The sequence below is a fragment of the Mustela nigripes genome, chromosome X (assembly GCF_022355385.1).
Source record: "Mustela nigripes isolate SB6536 chromosome X, MUSNIG.SB6536, whole genome shotgun sequence".
Lineage (NCBI taxonomy): Eukaryota > Metazoa > Chordata > Mammalia > Carnivora > Mustelidae > Mustela > Mustela nigripes.
The window spans coordinates 19046169-19070857 of record NC_081575.1 but is presented as its reverse complement, the minus strand read 5'-3'; the positions used below and the strand labels follow the sequence as shown (position 1 = coordinate 19070857).

At 36.3% G+C, this 24689-nt stretch overlaps 1 protein-coding gene across 1 annotated transcript in view; it reads right to left on the bottom strand.

The window, feature by feature from the left end:
* IGSF1 (immunoglobulin superfamily member 1) overlaps nucleotides 1-24689 on the bottom strand; it is a 510284-nt gene that overhangs the window by 92772 nt on the left and 392823 nt on the right. The gene's annotated exons all lie outside the window — the stretch shown is intronic.

The following is a 24689-nucleotide window of genomic DNA, read 5'->3' as shown; positions in this document are numbered from 1 at the left end:
AACAATATTCTAATGCTACTGTTGTATCAATTATGTTTTCTCAAAATGTAGAGCCATTCAATTAAATATTATTGAGGTTTTTTCAAGGGATTTATAAACCTATTCTTTCTTTGTTATCATGCTAATCTTTGAAATAATGAAAATGATTTCTCTTAATTTTACAAATGACGAATCCAAGCTACAAAGAAGTTAAGTAGATTGTTCTACAACATGCATGAATTTATTCAACTAATATTCATTGGGTTCTTGGTGTGTTCCAGGCAATGTGATAGGCGCTAGGGGTAATCTCATGGACCTTACAACCTAAAGGAAGATGTGAGCAGTAAACAAACTAATTAAAAATCTTAATAAAATTATGAAGAAAATACTGCAAGCTAATGAAATAGAAAGAGCTCAGGGTTTGGAGGGGCAACATTAGGTAGAATGAAAGGGAAAGCCTCTCTAAGGAGCTGACATTAAATCCTGGAATCTGAATGGAGTGGAGCCAGCCATACAAAGATCCAGAGTACACACACAGACATTTAGTGATATTGTCAGGAACAGAACCAATTTCCCCTAAATTCTACCCAGGGCTACTCTCTCCAGTTGGAAGTAAGAACCAAGTAGAAGCTGGTTAGGAATGACGAGTAAGTGGAAAATTCAAACTTTTATCTACAAGCATCCCTGTCCTTTATGACCCACCTTTTTCTTTGTATGTCTCTAGAAGTCACACGTTTTCACCAGTCACTTTTCTTCTTCTGTACTCATCCCAAGTGCTTCAGGCCAGCATCAGTTGTTGGGCTCTTTCCAGATGTTCCCCGAACAGGCGCAGAAAAGCTCATGTGCCTACAACAGTAAAGCCTCTGGAACTAAGCTTCAAGTTATACTCCCTTTCCCAACTCCCTTTTCAAGTTTAGCCATTTCTGTGTAATTGGTAGAATCATTAATACAGCAATGTTTCAGCCTTCTTGACTGTTCTCCTGAGATGCTGCGAAAAGTAAGCCCAGGGGCTGAGAAGCTGTGACGTCCAAAATGGCCATTCCCAATGGGTTATTTTCACTGACTCACACAGAGTTTGGGGACCTTTAGTCGCTACTGAGAAGCTTTGGGAACAATTGGAAGAGTTAAATTGACGATGAAATACATTGTGTTACAAATGTAAAATACATTCTTAGTCATATTAAAAAGTGTTGGCCACAAATAAAATATCAGTTTTTTTTCCCCAAACATAGAGATTCTAAGAACTATGGATAAATGACCAATACAGAGAATGGTAGTAAGAATGTATTTCTCATTTTATGATCCGTCATATCATCTTGTTTACTCAACCTTTTGCCTGATTATAAACTATAAATCACTTTTAAACATCAACAAATTACTTAATTAGTTTTTATATGATCAATAAAGCCTCTGATTGCCATTCAGTGTTCTAATAAAATACTCTTGTGCTTAAGATGTATGTGGTGGCCAGCTGCCTTGTACCATACTTTTTCAATTTTTATTAAACCATGCCTAAGTTGTGAAAGACTGGTATCTATGCATTCGTCTTATTTTTTTCCATTCAATAAATGTTTATCAAACATCTATCATGTCCTGTCATTGTGTTAGGAATTAGAAATACAAAATCAATTGCAAATTAATAATATCCCTAGATACACTTCCTCCTCACTCCCCCGTACATCACACATGTGAGTGTGCTCACACACACACACAGAAGCACAGTCTCTCATTTGGAAAGCAAAAACAGCCTCAATCTCCTTTGGTGCTCAGTTATTAGCAGCTTCTATAGAAAACGCTAAGTTATTATGCATTTTAAGGGATAAAACTATTGATTTTAAAGCAAGGAAATTGTTTTAAAAGTAGACTTTATAAAGTCTTTTGTGGGCAGATTCATTTAATTCTGTTGCTTGGCTATACAGAATTTTGTAATGACTTTAAATAGAGAAACTATTCCTTTTTTTCAAGTTAGGTTGTAGTACATTAGGTGATATTTGAACCAGTTTATGAGCTTCTGCTATGGCACGATGGGCTGACTCTATGTATTGAAGAACATCATCCCCAAATTTAATTATCCTGGGACACCATCACTACATAGGATAAAATGAGTCATTTTGTTCATCACAGCTGCAGACTTTGCTGAAATGTAGGTTATAGGATATCATCTTAAAGACTAACTCATTAATGCTCAGGGATAGATGAAGTATTGTGCCAGCAGACTAAAGTGGTGCCCAAATGTTTTCATCTAGAAACCTGTATCGCTTTCCCATGTTGTGATATATTGATGGGGATGTCTTTATCCATTGTCACTTCCTGTGGGCATTTGAATAAACCAGATGCAATGCCTGTCTCGCCCACTATTGATTCCTCAAACTCTGAGGAGCAATCAGAGGTTTGGAGCAAAATTCTGATGGTGCCATAAAGTGTCTACTTTATAAGGATTCAAATGATGTAATCAGTGCAGTCCCTGCTTTTATTCTCATGGGTATTTACTAGTGAGTAATATGTCATCCTAAACTATTTGATGGGACAATGAAGTAAAATAGTCCTCCAAATTGTGAGGGTTATGGATTTATGCCTAGCTGAAAGCATTCCCGTCTTCATAATATCAAAGCAGGTGACCTTTCTGACATTAGTTTCTCCATCTGTGCTATGCATTTTGAAAGGACGTGAGGAACAGGCTTGATGTGTTTCCCCCTTTTGTATTATGGTATTTATGGCTTGATGGGGGAGTCATCTATCCTGGTGACAGATCCTGGAGGATGTTCTTTCACTGGTCTGCAGTGAAAGAAGGCAGAAGATTCATCTTTATGGAGCCTGGAATATGTTGAGTTTCACTATTCTCCTTGAAATGAGTGTCCCCCAATTCCACCATAGTAATGATGTCATCCTGGCCATTTGCTGTCCCAAATGAAAATTTCTCTAACTTCTCCCTGGTTTCTGAATGTGTACTATGTAGCTCATGCTACATATTTTTAAAATTTCTTTTCAGTGTTCCAGAATTCATTGTTTATGCACCATACCCAGTGCTCCATGCAATAGTGCCCCCCATAATACCCACCACCAGGCTCACCCAACTCCCCACCCCCTCCCCTCCAAAACCCTCAGTTTGTTTCTCAGAGTCCACAGTCTCTCATGGTTCATCTCCCCCTCCAATTTCCCCCAACTATCTTCTCCTCTTGATCTCCCAATGTCTTCCGTGTTACTCCTTTATGTTCCACAAATAAGTGAAACCATGGGATAGTTGACTTTCTCAGCTTGACTTGTTTCACTTAGCATAAGCTCTTCCAGTCCTGTCCATGTTGATACAAAAGTTGAGTATTCATCCTTTCTGATGGGGGCATAATGTTCTGATGTATGTATGGGCCATAACTTCTTTATCCATTCGTCTGTTGAAGGGCAACTTGGCTCTTTCCACAGTTTGGTGACTGTGGCCATTGCTATGAACTTTGGGGTACAGATGGCCCTTCTTTTCACTATATCTGTATCTTTGGGGTAAATACCCAAATAGTGAAATTGCAGGGTCATAGGGAAGCTCTACTTTTAATTTCTTAAGGAATCTCCACACTTTTTTCCGAGGTGGCTGCACCAACTTGCATTTCCACCAACAGTGCAAGAGGGTTCCCCTTTCTCCACATCCTCTCCAACACTTGTTTTCTGTCCTGTAGATTTTTACCATTCTGACTGGTGTAAGGTGGTATCTCAATGTGGTTTTGATTTGAATTTCCCTGATGACTAGTGATGATGAACATTTTCATGTGTCTGATAGCCATTTGTTATGTCTTCATTGGAGAAGTGTCTTTTCATGTCTTCTGCCCATTTTTTGACAAGATTATCTGTTTTGTGTGTGTTTAGTTTGAGAAGATCTTTATAGATCCTGGATATTAGCCTTTTGTCTGTACTGTCATTTGCAAATTTCTTCTCCCATTCCATGGGTTGACTCTTTGTTTTGTTGACTCTTTCCTTTGCTACAGAAGATTTGATCTTGATGAAGTCCCAAAAGTTCATTTTTGCTTTTGTTTCCTTTGCCTTTGGAGACATGTCTTGAAAGAGGTTGCTGGGCTGATGTAGAAGAGCTTACTGCCTATGTACTCCTCTAGGATTTTGATAGATTTCTGCCTCATGTGGAGGTCTTTTATCCATTTTGAGTTTATCTTTGTGTATGGTATAAGAGAATGGTCGAGTTTCATTCTTCTATACATAGCTGTCCAATTTTCCCAGCACCATTATTGAAGAGACTGTCTTTTTTCCACTGTATATTTTTTCCTGTTTTGTCAAAGATTATTTGTTTTCTTATGTAATTGGCTGCTCCCTTATTAGGAGCATAGATATTTGCAATTGTTAGATAATCTTGGTGGATAGTCCCTTTAAGAATGATGTAGTGTCCTTCTGTATCTCTGACTACAGTCTTTAGTTTAAAATCTAATTTATCTGATATGAGAATCGCTACCCCAGCCTTCTTTTGAGGCCCATTGGCATGAAAGATGCTTCTCCATCACTTCACTTTCAGTCTGGGTGTATCTTTAGATTCAAATGGGTTTCTTGTAGACAATATATGGATGGGTCCTGTCGTCTTATCCAATCTGCAACCCTGTGCCATTTTATGGCAAATTGTCAAAGATTATTTGACCATAAAATTGAGGGTCCATATCTGGGCTCTCGACTCATTCCACTGGTCTATGTTGTCTGTTTTTGTGCTAGTACCATGCTATATATTTCTTTTTTTTTTGAGTTTTTATTTATTTATTTGACAGAGAGAGAGAGAGAGAGAGATATCACAAGTGGGCAGAGAAGCAGGCAGAGAGAGAGGAGGAAGCAAGCTCCCTCCTGAGCAGAGAGCCCGATGCGGGCCTCGATCCCAGGACCCTGAGACCATGACCTGAGCTGAAGGCAAAGGCTTAACCCACTGAGCCACCCAGGCACCCCATGCTATATATTTCTGAAAGAGTAAGAGTAATTGAGTCAGATAATATAAGAAAGTGTGCTAAATTCAATCACAAAATTTCATGTTATTACAAGTCTATAAGGTAGGTACTATATTTATTTCTATTTTACAGATGGAGGAAGTGAAGCTCAGAGAAAGGAAATGGTCTTCTCAGAATCACATAGATGATATGCACCAATATTACCCAGGTCCTTCTGACTCTACCGTCTAGCAATCAATTTCTGCCATAGCACCTTGAAATCATCTTTTAAAATCCTAATATCTAATCTGCTCATCCCTTTACTTAAAATCTAATGGTTTTCAGTATTAGTTGCACATTAAAACCACCTGAGAGCTTAAAATGTATCATACCCAGATGTCATTCTCAGATTCTGATTTAACTGGTCTGAAGTGGGGCATGGGCAATCGTATTTTTAAAAAACTTCCCAAGTGACTGCAATTTATTACCAGTGTTGAAAACTACAAATTTAGAACTTTGTGCTGTGTTCCTTCTCCTGTTTCCTGATTATAAAGAGCATACTCAACCCTAGTTGCCTGATTCTTCACAGGGTCTGAGAAAGACTTCAGAGATTTCACTCAATACAAAAATTAGGGAAAGCTCTTTACACAGTGGTCAGAAACCACTGACTTCAGATCTTCATAATTTTTTCCTTATCTATAGAATCTTGACTGCCATTGAAACAGTGAACTGCGATCTTGGACAAACCCAAGGAATCTTACGAAGGCATTTCAGGAGCAACTGCAGACACCCTTTGCATCCCTTCCCCACCAGGAGATCTAGACAGACACATCCTTGATCATAATTCTCAAAGCTATTGGGTACTTTTACTGAGGGGTGCTCTTTCTCTTTTATACAACGAACTTTCACTGAACACCTGTATGTTTCAGGAACTGTTAGTGGCTCTCAATTAGAGTGATACTTCCCTTTTAAAGAGCACTTGGAATTATGTGGAAATTTTTCTTAAAGATTTTATTCATTTATTTGACAGAGACTGAGAGTGCACAGAGGAAGAGTGAGGGAGAAGCAGACTCTTTGCTAATCAGGGAGCCTGATGTGGAGCTCAATCTCAGTACCCTGGGATCATGACCCAAGCTGAAGACAGCTGCCCAACTGACTGAGCCACCCAGGCTCCCTATGTGGAAAATTCTTTGAATGTGAAAATAATTAAGAAATAGATACTAAGTCATAGGTAGTGAGAGATGCTAAATATTCTATTATAATGAAGTCTTGTGCAATTCTCATAACAAGAATCTTCAAACTCCAAATACACCTTTGTTGAGAAGTAACATATAATCCAGGTCTGAGATCCAACTTCTTGCCCCTTCGATATCAGTGGCTATGTTCACCATCATCCTGTTCCTGCTGAGACTTTTTAAAGGACTTAGCAGTCAATTTGTCTGTCAGCAACAATCAAGCCCTTAAGATACACTGAAGCTTCAACAGGCACTATGTAAAAAGAAAGGAAGACAATCTTTAACAACAGAAAACTCACAATTTTGTTAGAGAGATAAAATATATACTTTTGAATAAGATTTACAAACATTCTTCCAAACAGCATGCTAATCAGTAAATATATCAAGCCAAAAGTAGGATGGCGCAATGAAAAGGATATGATCTTCAGAGTCACACAGAATTTGTTTGAAATTCTGTTCTCAAAGTTTTATTTTTGTATGATCTTGGGTGTGGTACTCAACATCTCTGACTGTCAGTTTTCTAACCTGTAAACTGGGCTTTTTACCTTGCAGTGTTTAAATCAGTATTATAAATAATTGTCTATACAGCAGTTGTAACATAGAAAGTGCTCAGTAAATAGCATTCTCTATCATCAAGAACATTATATAATGAAAAGTATTTGAACAATATCATCAGACAACTGGAACTAACTGTATTAATAGAACACTCCCCTCGACGATAGCAGAATACATTTAGCAAGACAGACCACACCTTGGGTCATCCAGCAAACCATAACATATTTGAAAATAATTGAAGCCATATAAAGTATGGTCTCTGACCATAACTTATTTAAACTAGAAGGAAATAACAAAAAAATAACCAAAAAAATCCAATCACTTGGAAATTAAACCACCTAAATAATTCATGGATCATGGAAAAAATCTCAAAGAAAATTAGAAATTATTTGAAATGGAATGAAAATGAAAATGCAACATAAAATTTGTGGATTTCAGTTAAAGTAGTTTTAGATAGAAAAGCTATAGCATTAAAAGCATGTATCAGAAAATAAGAAAGGTCTCAAGTCAATTATGTAAGTATTTGACTTAGGAAATTACTAAAAGAATAACAAATTAAACCAAAAGCAAGCAAAGGGAAGGAAACAATAAAAAGCATAAATCAATGATTTTTTTTTAATGAGAGGAGGAAAATAAATGAAACCAAAGCTTGTTCTTTGAAAATAAGTAATATCATTGATAATTGCCTACCAATATTGAAAGGAAAAGGAAAGAGAAAATACAAATTGCCAATATCAGTAATGAGAGGGCGTTACTATAAACCCGGCAGATATTAAAAAGAAAATAAGGAAATACATTAGGCAATTCTACACATATAAATTCAACAACTTAGATGAAGTCAGCAACACCTCAAAATCCAAATTAACAGAACTCACTGAAGATTAGATGACTTGAATAGTTCTACAGAATTTGATTTTGTAGTTTAAAATCTCCTGAAAAATACACCTTGTGGCCCAGATCAATTTTACCAAATAATTAAAGAAGATACAATACCAATCTATTCCAGATTATAGCAGTAAAGACTTTCTGACTTACTTTATGATACCAGCATTACTTGAATACCAAAACCAAAGATAGTGCAAAAAACAAATAAATAAATAAAAATTAAAAAGGAAAATAGAAGACAACTCCAAACCAATATCTCTCATGAACATAGAGGCAAAAACCCCTAACAGTATACTTAAAAATTGAAACCAGCAATATAAGTAAAGAATCACAACCAATAGGGGTGATTCCAAGAATGCTAAACTGGTTCAATATTCAAAAATCAACCAAATTGATCAATATAGTCCATTTTAACTGTCTAAAGAAGAAAAAACCTACATGATCATATCAATAGATATAGAAATTACTTAATGAATTTCTTGTTGATAAGTCAAGCGGAGAAAGACAACTATCATATGATCTCCCTGATAGGAGGAAGTGGTGTTGCAACATGGGGGCTTAAGTGGGTACGAGAAGAATAAATGAAACAAGATGGGATTGGGAGGGAGACAAACCATAAGTGACTCTTAATCTCACAAAAAAAAGAATGGGGGGTTGGGGGGGGGGAGGGGGTTGGGGGGAGGGGGGTGGGATTATGGACATTGGGGAGGGTATGTGCTTTGGTGAGTGCTGTGAAGTATGTAAACCTGGTGATTCACAGACCTGTACCCCTGGGGATAAAAATATATGTTTATAAAAAATAAAAAATAAAAAAAAGAAATTACTTAATGAAATAAAACATCCATTCATGATTTTTAAATTGTTTTTCTCCCCATAGCACAGACCCTCCCCAATGTCCATCACCCAGTCACCCCATTCCTCCCACCACCCTCACCTCCAGCAACCTTCAGTTTGTTTCCTGAGATTAAGAGTCTCTTATGGTTTGTCTCTCTCTCTCTGATTTCAACTTTTTTTCATTTTCCCTTCTCTTCCCCTATGATCCTCTGTCTTGTTTCTCAAATTCCTCATACCAGTGAGATTATATGATAATTGCCTTTCTCAGATTGAATTATTTCACTTAGCATACTACCCTCTAGTCCCATCCACATCATTGCTAATGGCAATATTGCAATTTTTGATGGCTGCATAATATTCTATTGTGTATATATATATACCACATCTTTAACTGTTCATCTGTTGATGGACATCTAGGCTCTTTCCATAGTTTGGCTATTGTGGACATTGCTGCTATAAACATTTGGGTAAATACTGGGTATTTACCCTAAAGTTGTTGTAGAGTAGCTCTATTTTGTTGTTGTAGAGTAGCTCTATTTTCAACTTTTTGAGGAACCTCCATACTCTTTTCCAGGGTGGCTGCACCAGCTTGCATTCCCACCAACAATGTAAGATGGTTCCCCTTTCTCCACATCCTCGCCAACACCTGTCTTTTCCTGACTGATTAATTTTAGACATTCTACTTGTGTGAGGTGGTATCTCACTGTGCTTTTGATTTGTATTTCCCTGATGCCAAGTGATGTTGAGCACTTTTTCATGTGTCTATTGGCCGTCTGGATGTCTTCTTTGCAGAAATGTCTGTTCATGTCCTCTGCCCATTTCTTGATTGGATTATTTGTTCTTTGGGTGTTGAGTTTGCATGTTTAATTTTTTATTTTTTATAAACATATATTTTTATCCCCAGGGGTACAGGTCTGTGAATCACCAGGTTTACACACTTCACAGCACTCACCAAAGCACGAGTTTGATAAGTTCTTTATAGATTTTGGATACTAGCCCTTTATCTGATATGTCATTTGCAAATAGCTTCTCCCATTCTTTCAGTTGCTTTTGGTTTTATTGACTATTGTCTTTGCTATGCAAAAGCTTTTGATCTTTTTTTTGATTTTGTTTTTTGTGTTTTTTTAATTTATTTTTTATTTATTTTCAGCATAACAGTATTCATTATTTTTTCACCACACCCAGTGCTCCATGCAATCCGTGCCCTCTATAATACCCACCACCTGGTACCCCAACCTCCCCCCCCCCCGCCACTTCAAACCCCTCAGATTGTTCTTGATGAAGTCCCAATAGTTCATTTTTTGCCCTTGCTTCCTTTGCCTTTGGTGATGTCTCTAGGAAGAAGTTGCTGTGGCTGAGGTCGAAGAGGTTGCTGCCCGTGTTTTCCTCAAGGATTTTAATGGATTCTTTTCTCACCTTGAGGTCTATTTTTGTGTGTGGTGTAAGGAAATGGTCCAGTTTCATTCTTCTGCATGTGGCTGTCCAATTTTCCCAACACCATTTGTGGAAGAGACTGTCTTTTTTCTATTGGACATTCTTTCCTGCTTTGTCAAAGATTAGTTGACCATAGAGTTGAGGGTCCATTTCTGGGCTCTCTATTCTGTTCCATTGATCTATGTGTCTGTTTTTGTGCCAGTACCATACTGTCTTGATGATTATAGCTTTGTAATAGAGCTCAAAGTCTGGAATTGTGATTCTGCCAACTTTGGTTTTCTTCTCCAACTTTCCTCTAGCTATTTCCATTCATGGTGTTAAAAAAAAAAATACTCTAGGGACACCTGGGTGTCTTTGTTGGCTAAGTGTCTGCCTTCACTTCAGGTCATGATCCCGGGTCCTGGGATCTAGTCCCTGGTTGGGCTCCTTGCTCAGCAGGGACCTTCCTTCTCCCTCTGCCTACTGCTTGCACGCTCTCTCTCTCTCTCTCTGGAAAATAGATAAATAAAAGAAAATTTCTTAACCTGATAAGAAGCATCTATGAAAAAATCTATGACTAATATCATTATGGTGAAGAATTGAATGCTTTCCCTCTAAAATCAGGAACAAGGCAAGGATATCTACTTTCACAACTCCTATTCAACATCTTATTAAAAGTTTTAGCTGCTAGAGTAAGATAAGAAAAATAAAGAACTCATATTAAAAAGGGAGAAAAGGTCCCCACTTATAGAAACTATGATTACCTATGTATAAAATCTCAGGAATGTACAATGAAGACTTCTTAGAACTAATAAATGAGTTTAGCAAGGTCACTGGATTTGGGTCAGTACCCAAGATGTAATTGTATTTTTAAATTCGAGCAATGAAGGGCACCTGGGTGGAGCATTTGGCTGAGTGCCGGAGTCTTGTTTTTGACTCAGGTCATGACCTTGATGTCCTAAGATTGAGCCCCGTGTAGGGGTCCATGCACAGCATGGAATCTGCTGGAGATTCTCTTTCCCTCTCTCTCTTCCCCTCCATCTCATGCTCTCTCTCTCATGCACAGAGGAAATAATACATTAAATAAATAAATAATAAATCTTTAAAAAGTAAATTCAAGCAATGAACAATTGGAAGTCAAAATTACAAAAAAAAATATATATATATATAATGATATGAAAATAGAAAGGGAGACACACCATAAGGGACTCTTAACTTTAAGAAACAAACTGAAGGTTGTTGGAGGGGAGGTAGATTGGGGGAGGGGGTACCTGGGTGATGGGCATTAAGGAAGATACATAATGTGATGAACACTGGGTGTTATATGCAGCTTATGAATCATTGACGTCTACCTCTGAAACTAATAATACACTATATGTTAATTAAATTCGATTTAAATGAAAAATATATACATATGCCAATTAAAATACTTCCAAAAATGAAATAGTTAAGTATTAATATAAAAAAACTTGCACAAGATTTGTATGCTAAAAACTACAAAATGCTAAGGAAATATATCAAAGAAGAGAGAAATAAATTGTGAGACATACCACAAGCATGGATTGGAGGATTCAGTGTAATAAATAGACCAGATCTTCCTGAAGTGCAATAGCAATGAAAATCCCAGAATGTTTCCTGTGGTTATCATCAGTATAGACAACAGGAATTTGTACATGCTAAAATTTATATGAAAGGACAAAAAAAAGAGCTAAAACAATTTTGAGGGCATAAAACAAAGTTAGAGGACTCACACTACTAAGTTTTAAAACTTACTATAAAGGTACAATAATGAAAATGGTGTACATTGGCAAAGCAATAAACACTTGGATGAATGGATGAGAACAAAGGGTTTGGAAATAGACTCACACAAATGTAACCATCTGACCTTTAACAAAGATGTAAAAGTAGTTCCTTGGAGAAATAAATGGTAGTCTTTTCAACAAATGGAACAAGTCGTCATCCATGTGAAAAGAAAATGAAAAATAGAAATGAATCCTGACCACAACCTCACAACATACGCAAAGATTAAATCAAAATAGTGTAAGATGTGAATATTAAACATAAAACTTTCAGAAAACATAGGAGAAAACCTATATAATCTGAATTTAGTCAAAAAGTTCTTAGAAGGGAAACCAAGAGCATGATGTACAAAAAGAAAAAAAATAGATAAAATAAGTTATTATTAAAATTAAGAACATTTTCTCTATCAAAGACCCTATTTTAAAGATGAAAAGACAAACTGAAAATGGGAGAAAATATTTGCACTTCATATATGCAACAAAGGACTTGTATCCAGGATATAGAAATAATTCTGAAAACTTGATGGTAAGAAACAACCCAATTAGAAAATAGGGAAAAAGCATGAGCAGACATTTCACTGAAGAGGACATGCAGATGGCAAATAAGTATAGGAAATATATTTAACATCATTAGCCCATCAGGCCAATGCAAATTAAAACCAAGATAAAATAACACTACACACCTATCAGAATGTCTTTTAAAATCCTGGAATACAAGTTCTGGTGATGATATGGAGGAACCAGAATTCTTATACATTGCTCTTGGGAATGCAAAATGGTACAGCCACTCTAGAAAACAGATGGGAAGTTTCTTATCATGTTATACATACACTTACCACACAACCAAGCAATTGCATTCTTGGTAATTTTTCTTTTAAAAAAAGGAAACTTGTATTCAGAGAAAAGACCTGTATATGATTGTTTATAGTAGTTTTATTCATAATAATGTAAACCTGGAAACAACCTAAACGTCTTCCAATGGATGAGTGGTGAAACAAACTTTGGTACAAACATACAATGGAATATTATTCAGCCAGAAAAAATGAAGAAAAAGGAGGAAGGGAGAGAGGGAGAGAGGAAGGATGGAAGGAAGGAAGGAATGAAAAGGAACGGAAAGAAGTGAGGGAGGGAGGAAAGGAAGGAGGAAGGGAAGAGAGAAGGCAAACCTCTGCCTTGGAGGCTTTTACAATCTCAGACAAATGCATATGGAGGTCAAGATGATTCTGATTACCATATTGTTGATGAGACTTTCTAGTGGCAGAATGGAAAGACATGGGAAATAGAGAAACATGAATGAGGGAAACAGTCATTGGACATTTATGGAATGCCATCTGAGCCCAGGCAGTGCATTATCCTAGTAATGGGGACTGATGAACTAAAAATGCATTGTACAACAAGGGAATGTAGAAGTGATTGCAGGAGGAAACCAGCCACACAGGACTTACAGATTAAGTGCATTCGTAATAAGTTGAATGCAAAGCAAATAGTCTACCACACATAAAATCATGCTTTCTTTCTGACATCCATTATGACTGGAGAAATGTAGGATTTTTATTTACCTCAGCTAAAACAACATCACATTTCAGTCTCCAAATGGTTGATTCAAAAATCATGCTGCCTTTATCACTATATGTGAGGTTTGAGTCTCTCACAATCTGTCAGAAGCAAGTTCCAAATGGTCAATCAAGCTACTTTAAATTTCAAGATCTTTTAAAGCATCCTATGATGTTATACCTCCAAGTTAATCCCCATTTGATGGGCATTCTCTCTCATCTCAAGTCAGAAATATTTAGTGCAAAGAGTATAAACTCTGAAAATAGGCATAAGAAGATTATAATCCCAGTGGTATCATTATACCATCTGTGTGACCTTGAGATTTAACCTATTTGAGCCTTCTTTTCTTGTATATTGGACTTTGTTTCACGGAATCATGATATATAAGTAACCAGCTATGCTATTGAAGTAGATAGTACAAATTTGTACTTCTACAAATCATGCAGAAATTTCTGAGACTCAGCAGAGACAACACACCAGGCCCTTACCTGCACATTAATATTTTAATAACAAATATTTGACCACATCCTTCACCTTTAAGCAAATCTTTCATTAATGGTAGTGTATTAAGAGCAGTGCCTCTGATATGAAATGTGTTACTTCACCGAACTTTATAAAATCTATTAATAGTCTGAAGTAAGGGAATATGCACAAGCCATTGTTTACTTTTAATGAACTAGTCTAGTGTTACCTCAAAACTTTTAATGAAAGTTTCATCTGAACAAGTGAAAAAGAATTATAGATGGAATTTTTTTCTAAACTTTGTCCTCCAGATCTTTTGATTTGATGTTCTTGGTTTTTATTGTCCACATTTACAAAACCTGCAGTGGAGATTTCAACCAGTAAGAATCACATTCCTTCTCTGGCTGAGGTGTAAACATTAAAACGTGAGGGAAAAGAAATACCACCTTCCTGACCCTGTTACATAGTCCCTAGGGTAAATGTTGGGGAGCAGAGCCTGAGGGGAGAAGAGACGACCAGGATGCTGACCATTAATGCAATCTCTTGGTGATCAAACTGGGACATCGGGCATATGCAGATTAAGGTGGTGACGCAATGGTGCCACAAGGAGTATGCATGGGTGTATGTGCGTTTTTTTAACCCAATATATTAGGGATATTCCAACTTCATACTCTCTTTGAGTTTATTCCAGCCTCTGTGTCTTCTTGCTGACCAATATGCTTATGTGCATTTCCCTTTCCTCTCCTGTCAGTAGTCCAAAATTCTTTTCCTTTAAGCTCCAGCTCAAAATGTTATTCAGAAAAAGTGTCTCTGATTGATCGCTGCTTTCTATGTATACCTATTTTCCTTTCTTTGTCATTTCTGGGATTTATTAACAATCATGCATCTATTTCTACCATGAGTAACTGAATTTAGGGCCCTGACTAGATCCCAAGCCCCTCAAGACAATTTCCCATGGCCTTTTTCGTCCTCTCCATCCAGTTCCACTCTCAAAATTTTATTCACTCTTGGTATGCACAACTCCATTTCCTCTAGGAGGCTCTACTTCTCGCACCAGTATTCTTCAGTCTTTTTGGTGGTTCCTCTTCTTCTACCCAAATTTTAATTTTGGGGGTGTTTTCATTCACTCATTTATATATTAATTTAATTCACAATTACACTTATTATGCACCCACTATGTATCATGGCACAGTCTGTGCATATTATTTATGACTCCCCACTCTTTCTTTCCCTTCCCTTTGACCTTTCTTCCTCCCTCCCCTTTCTCTTGCCCTCCACTTCCTTCCTCTTCTCTCTTCTACACTTTCCAAAACAGACTCATTCTTAGTTTTTTTATCCATTCTGATACCCTGTGTCTTTTGACAGGGGCATTTAGCCCATTAACATTCAGGGTAACTATTGAGAGATATGAATTTAGTGCCATTGTATTGCCTGTAAGGTGACTGTTACTGTATATGGTCTCTGTTCCTTTCTGATCTACCACTTGTAGGCTCTCTCTTTGCTTAGAGGACCCGTTTCAAGATTTCCTGTAGAGCTGGTTTGGTATTTGCAAATTCTTTCAGTTGTTGTTTGTCCTGGAAGCTTTTAATCTCTCCTTCTATTTTCAATGATAGCCTAGCTGGATATAGTATTCTTGGCTGCATGTTTTTCTCGTCTTTTCTTATAGCTTCAACCAACTTAAAAGAGCTGATGATCCCAAATCCCTAACATCAACTCAAAAGTTTCTCTTCATCTTCAGTCCTGTTTCTGTTTACCGAACATTCTGTCCTGGATATCATAAGATCAAAGTGTCTCAAACCAAATATCTTCTACTTCCTTTAACCTTCTACCAGCCTTCTTCCTGTATCTCCCATTACCATTGTCTAATATTTTACCAATTCAGTATCATTATTGGCTTCCTTGTGATTACCCACCATGTATAGTTAGTCACAAAATTTTATTGACTCAAACTTTCAAAAAGCTCTCACATCTGTTTATCCACATCTTTGTCTGTCTCTACTGTTATTCTCTTAGTTCCAGCCTTCATCTTCTCTTATGTGGTGAGTTTAATTATTTTTCTTCCCAGCTCCCTCAAATCCATTCTCCACCTGCTCCTGGAGTTATCTTGCTAAATAGAGTTAACCATGTCATTCTTCTGTTTTGGAAATGCTTAGGATTATCCACTGTATATAATATAAGGTCCACCCCATTGGGCACAATATTTTCAGACCAATACAATCTAGACCCAAATCAGTTTTCCTGATGAACTTCCCATCATTGTCTCCATGTACCTTACATACCAGCTCCACTTAATCTACATTTCTCTGGCACATGAATATATAATGTAACATGAAATACTCTAACCCTGATTGCATTGTTTTAAGGTATATACAAGCATTTTGAGGGCAAGGATTATGTATTGTTTACCTATGTATTGTATTATTGATTATGTATTGATTATGTATTGTAGACCTAGTGTTTGCCATAAGCAGATCTCAGGAAATATTACATACAGTCATGAATGAATGATAACTTGTGTTTGAATTCCATTTCTGCCATTCCTTAGCAATGTGACTATTGGCCAGTTACCTAAACCTTTTAAGTTCTTGTTTCCTCATCTGTAAACTGGGCATAGTAATAATTGTCACTCAGCCCTATAGATTTTGAAAGGAGTTCTCATGTCCCTTTTATGTCTTTTAATCTCTAGATTCTTAGGTCCTCCCCAGGCTTTGGAAGACAGTGGGAGAACCAAGAAGGGGAGGGCTGTAGAGCCAAAACCTGAGCAGCAGCTGCAGTGAGCCTGCCTCACAACTGCTACCCAGGCTCTTGAGAACTTTGTGTTGTTAACCCTTTAGGCCTAGTTCTTGAGAACCCTATCTATTATTCAGCCTCTAACTCTTACCTTCTTGGTTTCTGTGTAAGCAACACAGATTATTCACCTACCAACCTGTTTCATCTTCTCTGGGCAACCCTTCTTAAGCAGACCACTGATTAGACACAACACACTCACCCATGTCTCAGATGAAATGAGGTTTTAAAGCTTTCCCCATATTGATGGCTCTCTGGTAGACATGTTTCTCTTTTTCAGTTAACACAATGTTTGGCTTGGCACATGTAAAGAACTGTTGGACACAAGCCTCTATTCTTAGACATTTATATTCTATTCTTGAGAACCCAACTTGTATGATTTTATTTAGCAGCTGTGTCCCCACCCTCATCTCACATCATCCTATGAGCAAGTGAAAAACCCAAGGGCATTTCACACCAATTGCTGTCATGACAAATCATCTTGTATATGTATTGTTGATATTCTGTGTTTCCAAGAAGTACTATGAAATTATTAATTTCCTCTCATCATTCCATTCTCTTGATAATAGTTACTGTGATGATTTTATTATCCACCTTTTCAGCTCCTATCCATTTACTCCTGTTTTCTTATACCCAAGCTTGAGTTGTCTGTCTATTTGATTATTTTTCTTTGTTTGCATCCATGTAAACTGTATATTTTTTCTTTAATTTTTTATTGTGGAGTATATACATAACTTAATATTTGCCATTTTAAGCATTTCTATGTATACAGTTTGGGGCAATTACCAACTCTTTATGTTGAAAAATTTTAAGCCTTTCCAGAAGTACAATAAATGCCTATACACTCTTCACCTACAGTCACTCTTTGCTAACATTTTTACCACATTTGCTTACTCCCTCCCTCCCTCCCTGTTGATACAGATATGGATATAGATATAGATAGATATACTGAATGTTTGTGCCCCCCCATTCATATGTTGAAATCTAACACCTAGTGTGATGGTATTAGGAGTGGAGACTTTGAGAGGCCATTAGGTCATGAGAACAAAGTTATCATGGATGGAATTAGTGCCCTGTATAAGAAGAAACAGGAGAGCATTCTCTCTTTCTGTTTGCTTTCCACCATGTGGGTATACAAACCAGGAAGAGGGCTCTTGTCAGAACCCAACTATGCTGGCACCCTAAACTTGGACTTTCAAGCTTCCAGTACTATGAGAAATTAATTTCCATTGTTTAAGCCACCCAGTTTATGGTATCTTTTTATAGCAACTGAAAGTGACTAAGACAGAAATATATATTATATGTAAGTGTGTATGTATTTATATTGATTACTTACTGCCATTGCATGCCCAACACTGTAAAATTATGAAACATCATCCACATCTTTTTGCAGTTTTGAAGATCCCTAGATGATTCCGATGCATAATGAGAGTTGACAACCACTGCTATAGAGTATTATTCCTTTCCTCTATTTGAAGCCCTACCCTCTTGTGGTCCCCTCTACCCAAACCTGTTTGCATGGCTACGGTGAATTCCATGATCTAGCCTAGGATTCATCTCCTAACACTTTTCAGGTCACTCTTCGTAATCTTGTAATATATTCTCTAAATAAGCAGTGCTGTTTCATATCTTTCTACCTCTTCATGCACTGTATCTTCTGCATGGATTATCCTTCCCTTCAGTATCTGTCTGTTAAAGTATTATTCACCATTCAAAATGTAAATGACACCTCTTTCAAGAAATTTTTCCTGAACTTATTGTCTCCATAGCTGATAAACCTGGCGATTCACAGACCTGTACCCCTGGGGATAAAAATATATGTTTATAAAAAATTAAAAATTAAAAAAAGTTTTTATGATTACTTATGAAAAAAATGAATAGTAAACATTTGTTTACACATCTCTCCCATACTCAGATGTGAAATTATTGATGTTGGGAATGTACCTTACTTACCTTTGTATCCTCAAAACTTAAACACTAGATCTGACATACAGTAGATGCCTAATACATATTTGTAAACTGAGTTAAATGAATGAATACATTTTAAAAATGTTTCAACACTTCTAAGACAGAAAAATGAGGAAGAAAGAATGAGAGATTTTTTAAAATGAGGGTTTGTTAGTTGAAAATACTCAGTGAGGGGATCTCTGTCCTTGGAAAGAAGGGGTTTTGCCTGGAGAAAACTAGACTGTGCTAAGAAGACTAATTCCATACAGAAAGGCAACCAAGAACAGTCTAGCCAAAGTGTTGATGGATGACAGCTGGAAATATGGCTTGTGAACTAACTAGAAATAACACATCAATCTGAGGTGCAAAATAAATCACTGGGACTCCAAAGGATTTGTTCACTTTAGAATCTCACTCTACATGAACATTTAATAAGAACATTTCAAGTTGTTATAGCACTTTACCACTTTACATTTTACACATTCACATGTATCATATAATCTCATTTAAACATCCCAATGACCATCTAAGGACAGCATGATCAACCCTGTTTTAGGATGGGAAAACTGGGGCTATACAAAATTCAGCACCTAGCCCAATATCACACAAATGATGAGTGGTAGAGTCAGAACATGAACAGGCCTTGAGATAATAAAGGGAGAAGAAATAAGATAAGAAAAAAAAAAAAAAACAGACCAAGTAAAGAAAGATATCCGCAACATACAATTTGAATTTCATTCTGGGGTCTATTAACCCCAAGTTTGTCAGTCTTTTCTCAGTGATAGTAAAGAAAATGTGTCAGAGAAGAGGATGCTCCTAAGCTAAGAGTAATTGATTAATTATCTAATGATGTACCAGTTATAGTACATGTCATTTTACATTTCATACCAATGATATCCATGTATGGTAGATATTATTATCCACAATTTTTCAATTAAAAATATTTATTGACATGTAGATGACACACAATGTTACACTAGTTCCATAGTGATTTGACAATTTGATACATTATGCTGTGCTCACTACAAGTGCAGCTAACCATCTGTCACCATAAAACCCTATTACAATACCACTGATCGTATTCCCTATGCTGTACCTTTCATGCCTGTGACTTATTCATTCCATAACTGGAAACCTATACCTCCCACTCCCCTTCACCCATTTTGCACATTACCCACCTCCCTCCCCTCTGGCAACCATTAGTTTGTTCTCTGTATTTATGAGTATGTTTCTGCCTTATTGTTTGTTTATTTTCTAAAATCCACATATAAGATAAATTATATGGTATTTGTCTGACTTATTTAACTTATAATATAAACTAATACTAAGTCCATCTATGCTGTGACAAATGGCAAGATCTCATCCTTTTTATGTCTGAATAATATTCCATTGCATATATATACCACATCTTCTTGTATCCATTCATCTATTGAGGGACACTTAGGTTGCTTCCATATCTTGTCTATTGTAAACAATGCTGCAATAAACATAGGGATGTATGTATCTTTTCAAATTAGTGTTTTCATTTTCTTTGGGCAAATACCCAGTAGTGAAATGACTAGATCATACGGTCTTTGTAGTCTTAATTTTTTTTGAGGACTCTCCATACTCTTTTCCACAGTGGCTCTTCCAATTTACATTCCCACCAACAGTGCTTGAGTGTTCCTTTTTTGCTCACCTTCACCAACACTCACTATTTCTTGTCTTTGATTCTAGCCATTCTGAGAGGTGTGAGATGATATCTCATTGTGGCTTTGATTTGCATTTCCCTGATGGTGAATGATGCTGAGAATCCTTTTCCACAGTTTTAAAATGGAGAAAGTGAGACACAGAAAGTTTAAGTAATTTTTGTAAAGGTTTATAAAAGTTAGAGAAAAAAATTTGAACCTGTTCTGTTTAACTCTAAAACCAGTGCCATTTAGATACCATAATATAGTTAATTCCTATATATTGGTTATATTTAAGAAAATGTTTTATGAAAGTATTACTTGGATTATTCATTATCTTTTTTATGAAAGTAGGACAGAAAGTTAGAGAAAGAAGAGAACAGTGTTCTTAGCAGGGCTGATGTAATCATGAAAATCAACCTTTTTCAGTCATGAAAAAAATGGGACTTGAGTCTTGAGGAATGGGTAAAATTTATAGCATCAGCTAAGCCAGGAAGAGCATTTCAGGAAAGGATAACAACCTTGATGAAGGTACTGAGGACAGCAGCACCTGCTGGAGAGTCAGTAAAGAGAGCCCAAGAGTCATGGATGTAATTGATTGTTACTATCTAAGAAATGCAGTATAAAGTTCCTGGTTTGAGGAGTACGTTCTGCCCCCCAAGATTTTGGAGTTTTGGGAAAATTACTTTCCTGGATGCTAATATCAAGTGAGGGCCTTTCTGGTAACAAGGGAATTGAAGTGCTGATTGCTGGACTGTGTTATGAAAGGGAGCAAGCCACCAATTAGCCTGGAATAACAGTGATAACTGGTAAATAGTCCTTGAGATAAGAACAAGAGAAGAAATGAGAGATGAGATAAGCAAGCTCAAAAAAAGGGCGGGGACCTAAAATAGGTATATTTTATAGATTTGGGATTTTGTTGAAAAAGTAATACATGCACTTTATACAAAATCTTCAAAGAGCGCTGTGAAGTGTGTAAACCTGGTGATTCACAGACCTGTACCCCTGGGGATAAAAATATATGTTTATAAAAAATAAAAAATTATATTAAAAAAAATAAATAAAAAAAAATCTTCAAAGAGTACAAAATGTATATAACAATGGAAGACAGTCCACCCCTGCACATACAAACATACGTACATATATACATCTTTCTTTATCATAAAAAGAAAGGTGTCATATACTCTGTTGTACTTTTTCTTTCATCTCAACAAGTTAAACTTGGAAAGCATTCTATCTTAGCACATGTAAATTGCTTTTATTTCTTGACTGAATATTATGTCAACATATGAATATACAATATTTAATTATTCCATCCTACAATAATAGACATTTAGCTCAATCCTAATTTTCCATTGATACAATGTGGTGGTGAATGTTGTATATGTATACTTTTACATACTTGTGCAAGTATTTTCATAAAATAAATTTCTAATATGAAAGTTTTTGAGTCAAGAATAAATGCTATTTTCATATTCATATATATTGCAAAATTACACCCTCCAAAGAGTTTGCACCAATTTATAATCCTGTGTACAAGCTACAAATGCCCATCTCTTTATTCTTACCAACACCAGGTTTTACTTAACTTTCGATCTTCTCCAAGTTGATGGAGGAAAACAATGTTTCATTGTTGTTTTCATTTACATTGCCTTAATTATTTATAAAGTTAAACACCTTTTTCTGTGTATTTCTTGGTCATGTATTGTTGTTGTCTCTTTAATAAACTGTGCGTTTATGGCCTTTATTCATCTTTCTATTTATGCCTTTTCATTTTTATCTATTGATTTTTGAGAGATTTTTTACAGATTAACAATCCATTGTGAGTCAGATGTATTGAAGATGTTTTTCTAAATTGCTTTTCAACTTGGTTTATTGTATTTCCATGCCAAAAATTTTTTCATTTTGTATGTAGTCAGATTTATCAAACTTTTGATTTTTGTTTTCTGGCTTTGCATCTTCCTTAGAAAGATCTTTTCTGCTTCAAGATTGCATATAGTTTTTCCATGTTTTCTCCTGGTACCTTTACAATCATCTCTTCCATGTCACTCCTTAATACTTCTAGAATTTATTTTGTGATAAGTTGGGAAATCTCAATTCCATGGCATTAATTTATCTACTCACATACCAAACTTTTTAAATCGGTATGGATTTATAATGTCCTTTTTTTTTTTTTTTGGAAATTTCTCCTTTATTTATTTTTTTTTCATTTATTTATTTTCAGCATAACAGTATCATTATTTTTTCACCACACCCAGTGCTCCATGCAATCCGTGCCCTCTATAATACCCACCACCTGGTACCCCGACCTCCCACCCCCCCGCCACTTCAAACCCCTCAGATTGTTTTTCAGAGTCCATAGTCTCTCATGATTCACCTCCCCTTCCAATTTACCCCAACCCCCTTCTCTCTAACTCCCCATGTCCTCCATGCTTTTTGTTATGCTCCACAAATAAGTATAATGTCTTTTAATAGATGGCATATGAAAGTTTTCTTCACACTCCCTCTACCTCTAGCCACTTACTTTTCTCTTTTACTTTGTCTTGTCTAGGGGCACTTGGGTGGCTTAGTTGGTTAAGGTGGTTAGTCTGCCTTTCCCTCTCCCTCTGTGCTCTCTCGCTCTCTCTCTCCCCCTCAAGTATATAAATAAAATCTTTAAAAAATGAATTGTCTTGGGTAGTCTCACACTATACACACACACACACACACACACGCGCGCGCATATATATATATATATATGCGTGTGTGTGTGTGTATATAAAATTACAAATTATATATAAGCATATATATTTTAACAGTTAAAAGATACATTGTTACAGTGATTGTTTACTGCTATCTCAAGATTGAGAGTGCTCTAGAACCTTTATTTTGAGAGGCGTTCACATACACACATCATCCCACAAAAACAAATAATGCATTTTAAAAGTATAGAAGTTTAGACATGAAATCCTGGGAATACTTATAATAAATCAAGAGTAAGCTTACCAGATTTAATAAATAAAAATACATATGATCTCCCTGATATGAGGAAGTGGTGTTGCAACATGGGGGCTTAAGTGGGTACGAGAAGAATAAATGAAACAAGATGGGATTGGGAGGGAGACAAACCATAAGTGACTCTTAATCTCACAAAACAAACTGAGGGTTGCTGGGGGGAGGGGGTTTGGGAGAAGGGGGTGGTATTACGGACATTGGGGAGGGTATGTGCTATGGTGAGTGCTGTGAAGTGTGTAAACCTGGTGATTCACAGACCTGTACCCCTGGGGATAAAAATATATGTTTATAAAAAATAAAAAATTATATTAAAAAAAATAAATAAATAAAAATACAGGAAGTCTTATTAAATTTTAATTTCAAATAAACAGTGAATTTTGTCCTAATCACTGCACATGACATATTTACCTAAAGGTTATTTGTTGTTTATCTGAAATTTAAATTTTACTGGGCATGTTCTGTTGGTTTGGTTTTTTTTTTTAAGATTTTATTTATCTGCTTGACACAGAGAGAGCACAAGCAGGAGGAGTGGCAGACAGAGGGAGAGGGAGAAGCGGGTTCCCCGCTGAGCAGAAAGCCTAATGTGGTGCTCAATCTCAGGACCCTAGGATCATGATCTGAGCTGAAGGCAGACACTTAACTGACTGAGCCACCCAGGTGTCCTAAATTTGGAAAATTTTTAGCCACCTAGGCATGCCTGGGCATGTTCTGTTCTCTAGGCAACCATAATCAAGAGGAAGATGAGCAGTAGCTTAAAAGTACAAAAGAAAGTTCCATGGATTGATGAATTAACACTTTCTGTTCAGTGGAAAGCCCTTAATACAGGCATTTAGACATTGGCTTGAGCGGAGCAATTACAGTTCTGGGGTGTGAATTAAATGAGCTTGTTTTGTCTTCTGGGCTTTGGCTTGAAAAATGAAACTTCTTAAATAAGATGCAAGAGGCTCAATGGATTTGAAGGGCTTTTAGATTTCTGACTCTGTTTTAGAAGAAAAATCAGTTTAATAGAAATTGAAAATTAGGAGTCGGTTATATGTGTCATACTACAATGAGTTTTGATATATAGGCTTTCTCTTAAGATTAGTGCTTTGAGTTCAAATTATTGGGAAAGTTCCCAAATTGATTTTATTATTTGGAGTTGGTGGGTAAATGCCATTCTTACTAATCACTTTAGATAATAAGTTTAAGTGGAAATCTTTTGATTGATTAACTACTTTATTTTTTAGGTGGCCAAGTGATTTGGATCCAAAATTTGGATGTTCTCTAATTCACAAATATTTGCTTACTAAGTTATTTTCTAAAAATTAACTTTACTTTTGGATCAAGCTCCTGTACTTTCTGTGTTGTATATTTAAAAAAGCATTGGTTCTGGACTGAGAAGACCTGGATTAAAGCTCCAGATCTACCTCTTAGTAGCTCTGTACTGTAAATGTGTGGTAAATGGCTTACCATCTTGGACCCCTAGTTTCCTCACTGATGAAATGGGCATAATAATCCCTCCTTCATCCGTGTGGGGAATTAGATGAGGTAATAAGCAATGTACATGGCACTTTGAAGATACTCAATAAATGTCAATTTATTAATAAATACCCAGATATTAAAAATAATATATATTTGGGAAATTATTTCCATTGATATTTTTGTAGAAGGTTTTTTTTTCCCAGAAAGGAAGGGAGA